Below are 11,611 nucleotides of genomic sequence, written 5' to 3' on the forward strand. Positions count from 1 at the left end.
ACTCCATAGAGTAAGTGCTTCCATTTGTTGGAAATCAGGTGATATAATGCTGTGCCCCATGTTCACCAAGGATGTCTGACTGGGAGCCCTTTCTTCACTGCAGTGCAGGGTGATGGAACCCAATCAAAGTGGCCATCTTACTAAGTTGAGAAGGCAAATATCATAGCTCAGGCCTGCTGAAGTGGCTGAAAATTACAAAGGTCAGTAGGAAATAGGTGTGCAGGAGGGTGAGGGAAGGTGGAGGGATGAACTAGGAATCTGCAAGTGGCATTCAATAACAGATTTTTGGCAGAGGGTTTAGCTTCAGATACACTGGATAAGATACCATAAGGCCTAGTAGAGAGCAGATGCTCTGGGGCTGAGGGTAGAACACAGATACCAGAGGTCATGTATTTTTGTGAAACTTTGGAGTTCCTGCCTAGTAGGTGAGGGATCTTGCTGAGCCTCTCAGGCATTCAGATAAGATAATGAAAGAAAGACCAGGACACTGGAAAAAGCGCTATAAGGACTATGCCTTAGAGCAAGCTCTGGAAAACATTTTCTATAAAGGAACGAATAGTAAATATTCTTGTCAGATATTCCTTCTTTTTTTTTTTTTTTTTTGCAAATCTTTATCAGTATAAAAAATTCTTAGCTATGGACAAAAATAGGACATTGGATTTTGTCTCACTGTTCTAGTTTGCCAACCTCTATAAGCAGTATAAGATCTATGCTATAAGGCTAAGAGTAAAACTAAAATAAGTCCATCCTAATAAAGAATAAATTCAAGTGTGATAATCAAAAAATATTCCAAAATAATTTAACTGCTTATCAGAAAGGAAAATCAACCTTCTTTAAAGCAAGATAATGTTTTATAACTGACTAAGGTGTATTATCAACAAGGTGGAACATAAACCCCAAAACATGTATATAAGCAGGAAAATGTGACCTGTAATGAAAAAAATGAAGGAGCAAATAGAAACAGATGCCAAAATTACCCAGATGTTAGAATTAGCAGACAGGAATTTAAAACGTCTATTATAAATATGTTCAAGGATTTAGAAAAAAGCATGGTCATATTGAGCGAACATATGGGGACTCTCAGTAGAGAAATGAAAACTATTTAAAAAGGAACCAAACTGAAATTTAAGAACTAAATTATAAAATACAGGAAATGACAAATTCACTAGATGAGCTTAACATCAGATTGGAGACACCACAGGAAAGGGTCAGTGGCCTGGAAAACAAATCAATAAAAATAATCTAATGTGAATAACAGAGAAAATAGACTGAAAAATAAATAAACAGAGCCACAGTGACAGGGAGCACATTACCAGGCAGAGTAAAATGTAATTGGAGTCTCAGAAGCAGAATACACAAAAGGGCAGAAAAAACATCTGAGGAACTTGTGGTTAAAAAAATTCTCAAATTTGGTGAAAAACATTTCAACTTAGAGACACATGAACTTTAATGAACCTCAAGCAGAATGAATACAAAGAAAAGCATGCCTAGGAATATCATCACCAAGCTACTGAAAAGCAAAGATAAAGACAAACTCCTAAAATATCAATCAGAGAAGAAGGACATGCTATAAAGAGAGAAACTAACATGCACATTGGAGGCCAAAATACAAGAGAATGGCATAGCTGAAAAGACAAAGAAAGAAAAAAAAAGATATGTCAATCAACAATTCTAGTTCTAGAGATGATATCCTCAAAAATGAGGTAAAATAATTTAAAAAATTAAAATAAATGAAAGTTAAAAAATTTCAATGTAAAAAAATCTGTACTACAAGAAATGCTAAAGGTCATACTTTAGAGTGAAAGCAGACAGAAAATAGGATCTACATGAAGGAATGAAGACCAGTGGACATGGAAAATGTGTGCTTAAATATAAACATATCACTGTATTTTTCTCTTTTTGATTTCTTTGAAAAACAACAAAATCTTACTATGCCAGTTAAGTTAGAGTAAGTCCGCTAGAGCAGTGGTTCCCAACACTTTTGGCACCAGGGACCAGTTTCGTGCAAGACAATTCTTCCATGGACCAGGAGGGGAGAATGGTTTCATGATGATTCAAGCTAATTACATTTATTACACACTTTATTCCTATTACTATTACATTGTAATATATAATGAAATAATTATACAACTCACCATAATACAGAATCAGTGGGAGCCCTGAGCTTGTTTTCCTGCAACTAGATGGTCCCATCTGGGGTCTGATGGGAGACAGTGACACCTGAAGTGTGTTGCTTATGTCCAGTCTACTCCATGAGATGCAACTTGTCACTTGCCACTCATGGATAGGGTTTTGGTATGAGTCTGCAAGCAATTGATTTATTATGGTGTCTGTGCAGTCAAACCTCTCTGCTAATGATAATCTGTATTTGCAGCTGCTCCCCAGCACTAGCGTCACCATCTCAGCTCCACCTCAGATCATCAGGCATTCGATTCTCATAAGGAGCCCACAGCCTAAGTCCCTCGCATGGGTTCACGATCCTATAAGAATCTGACACTGATCTAACAGGAGGCAGAACTCAGGTGGTAATGGGAGGGATGGGGGCAGCTGTAGATACAGATGAAGCTTCGCTTGCTCGCCTGAAGCTCACCTCCTGCTGTGTGGCCCCATTCCTAACAGGACACGGACTGGTACGTCCATGGCCCGGGGGTTGGGGACCCCTGGGCTAGAGCCTTTTTTTGCTACTGATTAAAATCTCTGCACAAAATAAAAGAGTAATTAGCATAGGTTTCTGAAAAATAAGCAATAAGCAAGTGAATTGAGAAAGGAAGCTAAAGCTTGAAGAGAGAGTAAGTACAGAGGTGAGTTATCCATTTAACTTTAGTTTTCTTAATATTAACTTTTAACTTTGAGCTGAGGGTAGGCACCCTGACAGAGCTTCCATGAAATAATAATCAGATAAAACTCCAGCAGAAACTTCATTTTTCTGAGGTTTACAGGAACCTCCTCTGTACACAAAGAGTTAATCGAGGAGGGTCTCTTTTGTTTATTTGATTTTTACTTTTTTTCCTCTTAGCTTTCACCCAAAGCAACTCTCTTCCCAAAGTTTTCCAAAAGATAATCTAACCTTCGACTTTAAAGAAGTAGAATACAGAAAAGTAAATTAACTTCAAAGGAAGCAGAAAGAAGGAAATAATAAAGATGAGAACATATCAATGAAATTGAAGACATAAAACCAATATAGAAAATCTATAAAGTGAAAAGCTAGTTTTCTAAGTAGGTAGTTGAGAAAGTAAGGTAGAGGACACACGTTACCAATATAAGGAATGAAGAGAACCTAGATATTTTGAAAATATAATAAGGATATATGACAAAAAATGTATGCCTAGTTTTCTTAATAATAAAGAAATGACAAATAAATCTCATAATAAAGTTTTTACTATAAATGTGTGATAAATTTAGCAAAAATATGACATTTGGATACCCCTAGCAATATGCACTTAAAGGTCAAAAACAGCAGGGAAAAAAATAAACCCAAACTTCATCAAAGATTTTTTTCAACTTCTGGAGTAGCTCTGTCCCATAGAACTTTCTGCCATGGTGTAAGTGTTAATATAATAAGCACTCTCCAATATAGTAGTGGTAGTCTTGGGACTGCTGCATTTAAGAACTGGAATTTTAAATTGTATATAATTTAATTGACTTAAATTATGTTTATCTTATTTTCTGATGTGTCAAGATTATGGAAGTGAAAATGTTTCCTTATTTTATCCCATATTTCCCTTCCTTGAAAAAAGGTTCATACACATTTTACTCAATCACCATAATTCATATAATGATTTACAATGCCTCTGTTCATCTAGGCCACATGAAACAATAAAAAGAATAAATTATACATGCACACATGGACAACCACACATACTACACGTGTAACTATATGACTGATGTTGGTGAAGCTTTGATTCTTTATGTTTCATTGAATTTATTCAAAATGCTGTATTTGCTTTAGATAAAATTTAAGTGAAATATTTCCTAAACTTTGCCTTAGCACAACACTTCACTGATTTCAAGGTGTGTCCATGTTCTTACTGATCTTGATAAAGAAAAATAAAATTTTATAAACAAAATGGCATTTTAGAAAAATTGGTTTGTAAACTCCATACATCTGCAGACAAAATCCGCTGTTCTAATCCTTCTACTGGAAGCTTTATTAGGTAAGCTAAGGTCAAATCAAAATTGTTTTTGCCTGTTTGTTTAAGAAGTAAATAAATCAACAATGCCATACTGCTACTACTTTAATTTAGTTTTTCAGATTTTATTAAAAACTTGTCAAATTGAACACAGCATACATGCAAAATCAATAAAATGTCTTTCCTTGCTTATTACATAAAGCAAATTAATAAATAAATGCCTCAAAACATGTTACATTGAGCAATCCCCAAATGCTTCCATCAATGTATCCTATTTTGTATTAGATTTCAAAAAGGTCATCAGTCTACAGGAAGTTGAGAAAGCCCCACCGATTTTCATGTCTTGGCTTGGCATTAACAATCGCACTGTCAGGTGTGGCCTTCAGAGAAATTCTGACCTACTGGAAAACAGGCAGTTCAGCTGGTGATTCTGTGGAGGAATTCACTTGATGTGCATGTTTGAAGCAGAAAAAAAATCCTTTCTCTGCCTAATTCTCAGAAAGATTTTTACATGCCAAATTTTCACTTTCATTTAGAAGAAAAAAAATGAAGAAGTGAATATATTCATTCAGCAATTACAGTCATTATGCAAACTCATAAATTTAAAATCTTTAGAGCTTGTCTCTTGGTGTAGTCTATTCTATTGTTCATTAATTTGAGGGTGATAAAAAAGGAAGCATTGGAATAGGAAAGGAAGACAAGTTGAAGTTCAAGTTTGCATTCTGAGTACTCTTCATAATAAAAGTGAGACCATCACCGTTTTGAAAACCTTTGTTTCGAAAAAAAAAAAAACACTCTCTAAAATAGATAAGTGGTGAGTGTTACTAGGAAAATCTTCTCTGTATAAAGTTGATATTTTGATAAACATTTTTTCTTTGCTTAACTCTAGTTTGTTTTTTTGTTCAAAAATAAATTTTCCTTTTTTTCTTCTAAATAGGGTTTTATCTTCGTTTCATACTAAAAATTCATAACCATATCATTTTATATTAACAATTATCAAAGTTTTCTACTTTTTCTGTATTTCTCAGACAGGAAGAAGGGGGGCAGAGCCTCCTTTAAATAAATGACAACCTTTAAAATAATGACATAGCCACTTAGGATTCAACAAAAACTAGCTAGAACCTACTAGGCCCGAGATGGTGGAAGATTTGACTTCCAGAAGAACTTGAGCCTCATTATACGCTCATTGTAATGCATTAGCATGCAAAATGACACACCCACAGGCACCATGACAGTTCCAAGACTGACCATAAAGGTCAAAAAGTGGGCCATGGCCCAATTCCTGGAAATCCCCACCCCTTCCCCAAAATAGTTGGAATAAACCTCTCACTTGTTAACTTATGAAACTACTCAGTCCATAAAAACTAACAACCCCATACCCTGGGGCCCTATCACCTTCTGAGACAGCCCACACTCTGTTTATGGAGTACATCCCTGAATAAATCTGCTTTCACTCTACTTTGGCTCCCTTTTAAATTCTTTCCTGCTCAAAGCTAAGGACCCTCACATGGCGTCCCATCCCAGGGACTTGCCAGAAACCTGGGATGTGACCATTCTCTCATCCCTCTACAACATCTTTATAATATTTATAAAACTTTATGCCCGTGGTGAAAAGGCAAAAAATACCTCTTTCTAGTAGAGGTAATACTGGAAGTCTTCCTCCAATGGAAAACGTAAGTAAATGGTGCTGCAGGAGGATGTGAGAGAATGGCAGCTAACTTGTAGGTTTCCCACATCTGTAGATAAACTTATCTCTGGGACACTTCCAGAGATGAAAGGATATGACATGTAAAGGAAGGGGCTGGGCCCTGGCTCTGCAGTTGGACAGACCTGGGCCTAACTACCCAGATGTGTGGCTGAGGTTGTGAACCTCCTACAACATCTTTATTAAATTTATAAAACATAAAATTTTAATATATTGATAGGAATAGATGCAAGAGAGTAAAAGTAAGATGCTAAGAGGAAAATAAAAAATAACAGTTGACAACTCTTTTAAGAAATTATTCTGTAAAGCTAAGCAAATAAATGAGGCTAGAATTGGAATTATGGGAACATGATATTGTAATTTTTTAATGTTTGGACTTTACACTGCATTTAATATTGATGAGAATAATGCAGTAGTAAGGGGAAAAATTACACTAAAGGAGAGATGAGGAGGAACGATGTCTTGGAGAAGGAGAGCAGGGATGAGAAGCAAAAGTGGAAGATCTGGTCCTAGATAGCAGCATCAAAAGCTCATTCATTTTAACAAAAGAAAAGGTAAAATATGTGGGTTCACATGCAGGTTGGCCATTGTAGTTATGTTGTGTGGGAGTTGGGGGGGGATGTCAAAAATCTAAAAAAATGTGATGTAGGGATGATTAGCATTACAGGGTAGATTCCCAGGCATTTTGTAGGATCATCTACAGTTTCCTTCTCATTATTCAACAAAAATCTCTTGTCAGGGACAGCAGTTGTTTCTGTATTGGCCAAATGAATGCCATTTTTCATGTTCATCCCTTCATATCACTCTAAATAAAATCAAAGCCATTACATGGCCTTCTGCACGCATCATTTTGCCTCAGTTTACTCCATCCACCACACTCTTTTCTCTAGTGTTCACATGGCCTGCTTCCTCTTGTTGGTCAGTTCCCTCCTCAAGGACCCTTTTTTCAGAACTCTCTGCCTGGTAGGAAATAGCACCCTCCCTTCAAAGGTCATTCTTTATCCCATTACCTTTGTTTTTTCTCTAAGCATTTATCACCTTCTGGTACATTATCTAACTATACTTCACTTATATAGTTTTTTATTTTTTTTTCCAGCCTTCAACCCTAAAATATAAGATCAATGAAGGAAAGGATTTTTATCTTTCATTCATTATTGTATCTTCCAAAGCTTAAACTTTACAAATAGTAGAGTCTCAATATTCCAGCTGAATGAATACATTTTCTCTTAGCATCCTCAACATTTCTCCATTACGATACATGATCAATTATTTTGCAAACAAAATAGTTATCTTTATGTGTCTGTTTTTATTTTTTTATCTATAGTATATAGCTATATACTACATTAACAGAGATTTAATACACTTTATAAAAAGATGCATTGTATAAAATGTGCTTAGTAGAAGCTTAAATACATTAATTGATGGATTGTTGATGATATACTACTTTCTCACTAACTGTGAAATGATTTTTTTTTTTTCAGATCCACTTTTGGCAAAGGCTTTATGAGTCACTTGAATAAATAATGTGTCATTGATTTTTATTTATTTGTTCTTGAAATTTTTTGAAATTTTATTTGTATATCAATTCATGTATGTATGTATGTATGTATGTATGTATGTGTTTATGTTCGTATTTGGAAATGTCAGTATATTCAGAGTTGCTGATAACTCATTGCATGTAGTATTAGGTAGTATTTATTCTCCATGGGAAAAGCAAATATAATACTACATGTCAGCTAAAATATCTAGTGACAGAATTCAATAGATGTCTGCTATGTTCCATGCACTGAGAGAGGAAAAGGGTTGAGAAAATGAACCCATCAATCGATGCTTATTGAATAAAAGGGCAAAACTACTATAGGCCTTAGTTGAAAAAAAATTCATAGGTAATTTCCTCATCCCAAGTGATGTTGGCATACTTAAATATTATACTACAGCTTTCTTTGATTTAATAAAGTTCACTGAGTTTCTATTTGTTGCTTTTTATGGCTTTAATAACTTGTTGTGTTTTTTTAGTGGAGTATAGTTGCTTTACAATGTTGTGTTAGTTTCTGCTGTACAACAAAGTGAATCAGCTATATGTATACATGTATCCTCTCCCTCTGTTTTTGTTATTTTAATATTGTCTATACTCTTCAACTTGAAAGGCGATTTTTATTTTTAATGGTGTCTATAGTTGAAATATATCACATCTTTTCTGTGATATAAGGTTAGAATTTATCTATGCTTAAACTTTAAGCTGAGGAATACCTTCCCTTTTGCAAGTTTGTAAAACATACCTGACTTGTTCTTGTCAAGACCTGTGAAAAGTATGAGACTTTATTTACAAGCTAACAAGTTAGGCTGCAACAATTTTTGACTCAAGAAACTACTGAGTCAGAAATGAGGACAGAATATTACTCCCAGCAAATGCATGAGCCAGAGTAGCAGCAATTTTTGTGTCAGCTACCTCAGCCCTGAATCCCACAAGACAACTACAAGCGGGCTAGATGAAATCTGCCCATGCAGTAGGCTGTGTTGTAGGACAGGAACCTCCTATGAGGCCACCAAGCACTAAATTATAGCGCTGGTCTTTTCTTTCCCTGCTGGTTGATATGTTTATTTGTAATTTACCCTGACAATTTTTTTTTTTTTTGGCCGCTGCATTTGTGGGTTTTTAGTTCCCAGACCAGGGATTAAACCTGGGCCCCTGGCAGTGAGAGCACCGAGTCCAAACCACTGAACCACCAGGGAATTCCCTCCCATGACAATTTAAGAATCTTTGAAAATGAGAAATTATCTCTTCAGAGTTTGCCAGTGGGGGTCAAACTTGATGTTGGAATTAATGTGCTTGTGATATCTATTGTGGCACATTGAACTAAGTGATTATTGTCAACATAATTGAGGTAAAAATGGATAATACCTCTTAAGCATATATTTTGTACCAGGCACATTGTTAATTGTTGTTTTATGTTTTATCTCTTTTATTTCTAATGGTGCCTTTTTAGGCAGATAATACATCATTTCTGAGAAAATAAAAAAGTGCGTAGCATAGAGAGATTAAGAAACCAAAGTGTAGAGGAGTTCAAGGGTATATATATTGTCAAACATCAGAAAGAAGTAAAAACACAGCCTCTAGAAGGCACTACCTTAACCTCCTTTTTCTTTCCACACAAGAGCAACAGTTCCATAGTGGTGACTTGCAGATGTGTGGGGAAAAACTCAACTTGGCAACCTGACACACTCTTCCATAGCAATGATAGAAATAGCTAATATTGATAAAGAAATTTCTTCCTGCATCACTGTATATCTCAATGCCATATGGTAATTTTGTGACAGAATCTGGCAAAAACTATACCTTCCAATGAATCTGTGCTTCATTAAAGTGCACTTGATGTCAATTATTTGGTGAAAATACATTCTAACAGATTGAGCTATGGGTGTGGCTCATTTTAATAAAACTCACTTTAAATAAAGCCAAAGTCTTAAGGCATAAATTAGAAGGTAATAAAATACTTCATAAAAAAGATTCTTCATAGTATAAACCAATTTATTAAAGGGTTATTCTAAGTGGATAACTCTCCCCTTAGCTTTAGAGTAAACTTAATCTTACTTAATAGACACACATACATACAGCAGATTTTATAAAATGTGTGCATAATTCAATGGTTGAATTTATTTTTCTAAATAGAGTCACAAAACAGTTCATTAGCCTTTGAAAAACCTTTATTCAAACCTCTAATTTTATACATGAACCAAACTACAGCCAGTTAAGTGATCTCCAAAAGTCACTTCTATATTTTTATTGATAATTTTTGTCTGATTAATGTATCAATTATTGAGGCAGTTAATATTACACAACTAGGGAAATATATTTTTCTCAGAACTATTAATTAATTGGGAACTATTCCCTAGTTCCCAATCTTATATATTCTTAAATTTGGCTGCATAGAACAATAGAATTATTATAAATTGCTATAAAATGATTCTAAACTTTGATCATTATGCAGTTACTCTCTTCTCTGGTAAAGCTTTCTTTCCCCTGAATGTGTAATTTGTCTGATATTTGTATTGTTCTGCCATTTTTCTTGTTGTTAATATTTCCTACTTGCAGCCTTTTGGACCACTCTATTTCATTGTATATCTGGTAAAAGCATATTATAATAATATTCTTATAATAATATTGCCATTTCTAGTCTGTCAATCTGTATCTTGTAAAAGGATAGTTTAGTCCAATTGAAAAAAATACTGATTTTCTGATTTTTAAAAAGTCAATTTTCTTATTTGTTTTCATATCAGTTTTTAAACTCCTTTAATGACTTTTTTCAGATTGAATTTTTAAATTCCTTTACTTTTTTATTAATTTGGTAATCATACCTATTCTTTTAGAGATACAATAAAAATGTTGACTTCATAAAATGTGAAATTTGATTACTTTTATAATTTCAAATTAAAATCTAGCATTTCGACCTGATTTTTCTATAAATATGTTGGTTCTTTTGTGATAGCCTTGTTTTCTTTGACCTTTTGTTGAAAACTGCCTTGTCTGCAGTCTTTCTATGTTTTTAAACCAATAAATCTCCTTGTGTAATATTTTGAATCTATTTTAATATCTGCAATCTATTTGGGTTTGATTATATTGAAGTTTATTTTCTTGCTTTTATTGATAGTACCTCTTTGTATCGTACCTCTTTGCTCTCCCAGCATTCCCTAAACAGAGCCATAACTGCAAAGGTAAGTTTTCTACCAGTCTTCTTCTGACATATGTATTATAAATCACTGAAAGTCACTGCTATTTAGAGATCTTGTTTTATGCTGATGTCTTCAGTTTGGCTTCCCAGCTATCCCATTATCCCATGCTTATGATTTTATTTTTTTTAATCCATTTTTTAATTATTTTTTTCTTACTTGTGGTCCATTAAATCTGAAACTCTAGGTACATACACACAGGAAGACTGTTGACCTCATCACATATTTACCTCTCCATATTTTTTTCTTTCAAACAATTTTAGTTATTTATTACTCTAATGTTGATAACAAGCCATCTAGCATATTTAAAGTGTAACTCAGAGTCCTGCATGCCAGCTTAGGTGATTGTTCTATTTAATTATTTAACCAGCTCATAATATGGCTTGTCAAATGGGGAAGAGCATTTTGTGCAATCACTTATTCTAATTCTTTGGAAGAAAACAGAAATCTCCAACCACTTTGCCTTATTCTTACACTGATAATACTGGTGAATAGGAAAGTATCATTATACTTTGAACACCTCTATCTCCATCTATTTGGAAATGCAACATGCTCTGCCTTGTGATACTATTTGCATTGTTTTACTAAGCCATAATTAAATTTGCTTATAATTTTGCTTAATATTTCATCTTTAAAGGAACTGCCACTCTAACTATCTGATAAATATACTGACAGAAGTGATGAGACTGCTACATCTTCTCATAGCCCCCAAAATCGTGTAACAAATATTTTGGATATCTAACAAATACTTGTAGTTAATTCACAGAGTTTAATTTTATGATTTATACTTAAAGACTATATCATCTGTCATTCTCTAAAATCAAATAAATTCAACCTATTCAATCTTCTCCACAGTATTCCTGTATTAGCATTTCTACTTCTCTTTCACTAGTTTTTAATATCTTCAAATATGTAGAGATTATAAGAGGACATCATACTTCAATAATTGTAGCAGCATGCCAAATATAACAAAATGATTACTTCCTGGGTCTTGGGCATTGAATTCCTTTCATACACTCCATAATCTTGTTAACATTTTACAACATCA

The sequence above is a fragment of the Lipotes vexillifer genome, unplaced genomic scaffold (genome assembly GCF_000442215.2).
Source record: "Lipotes vexillifer unplaced genomic scaffold, Lipotes_vexillifer_v1.1 scaffold839, whole genome shotgun sequence".
NCBI classification, from domain to species: Eukaryota; Metazoa; Chordata; class Mammalia; order Artiodactyla; family Lipotidae; genus Lipotes; species Lipotes vexillifer.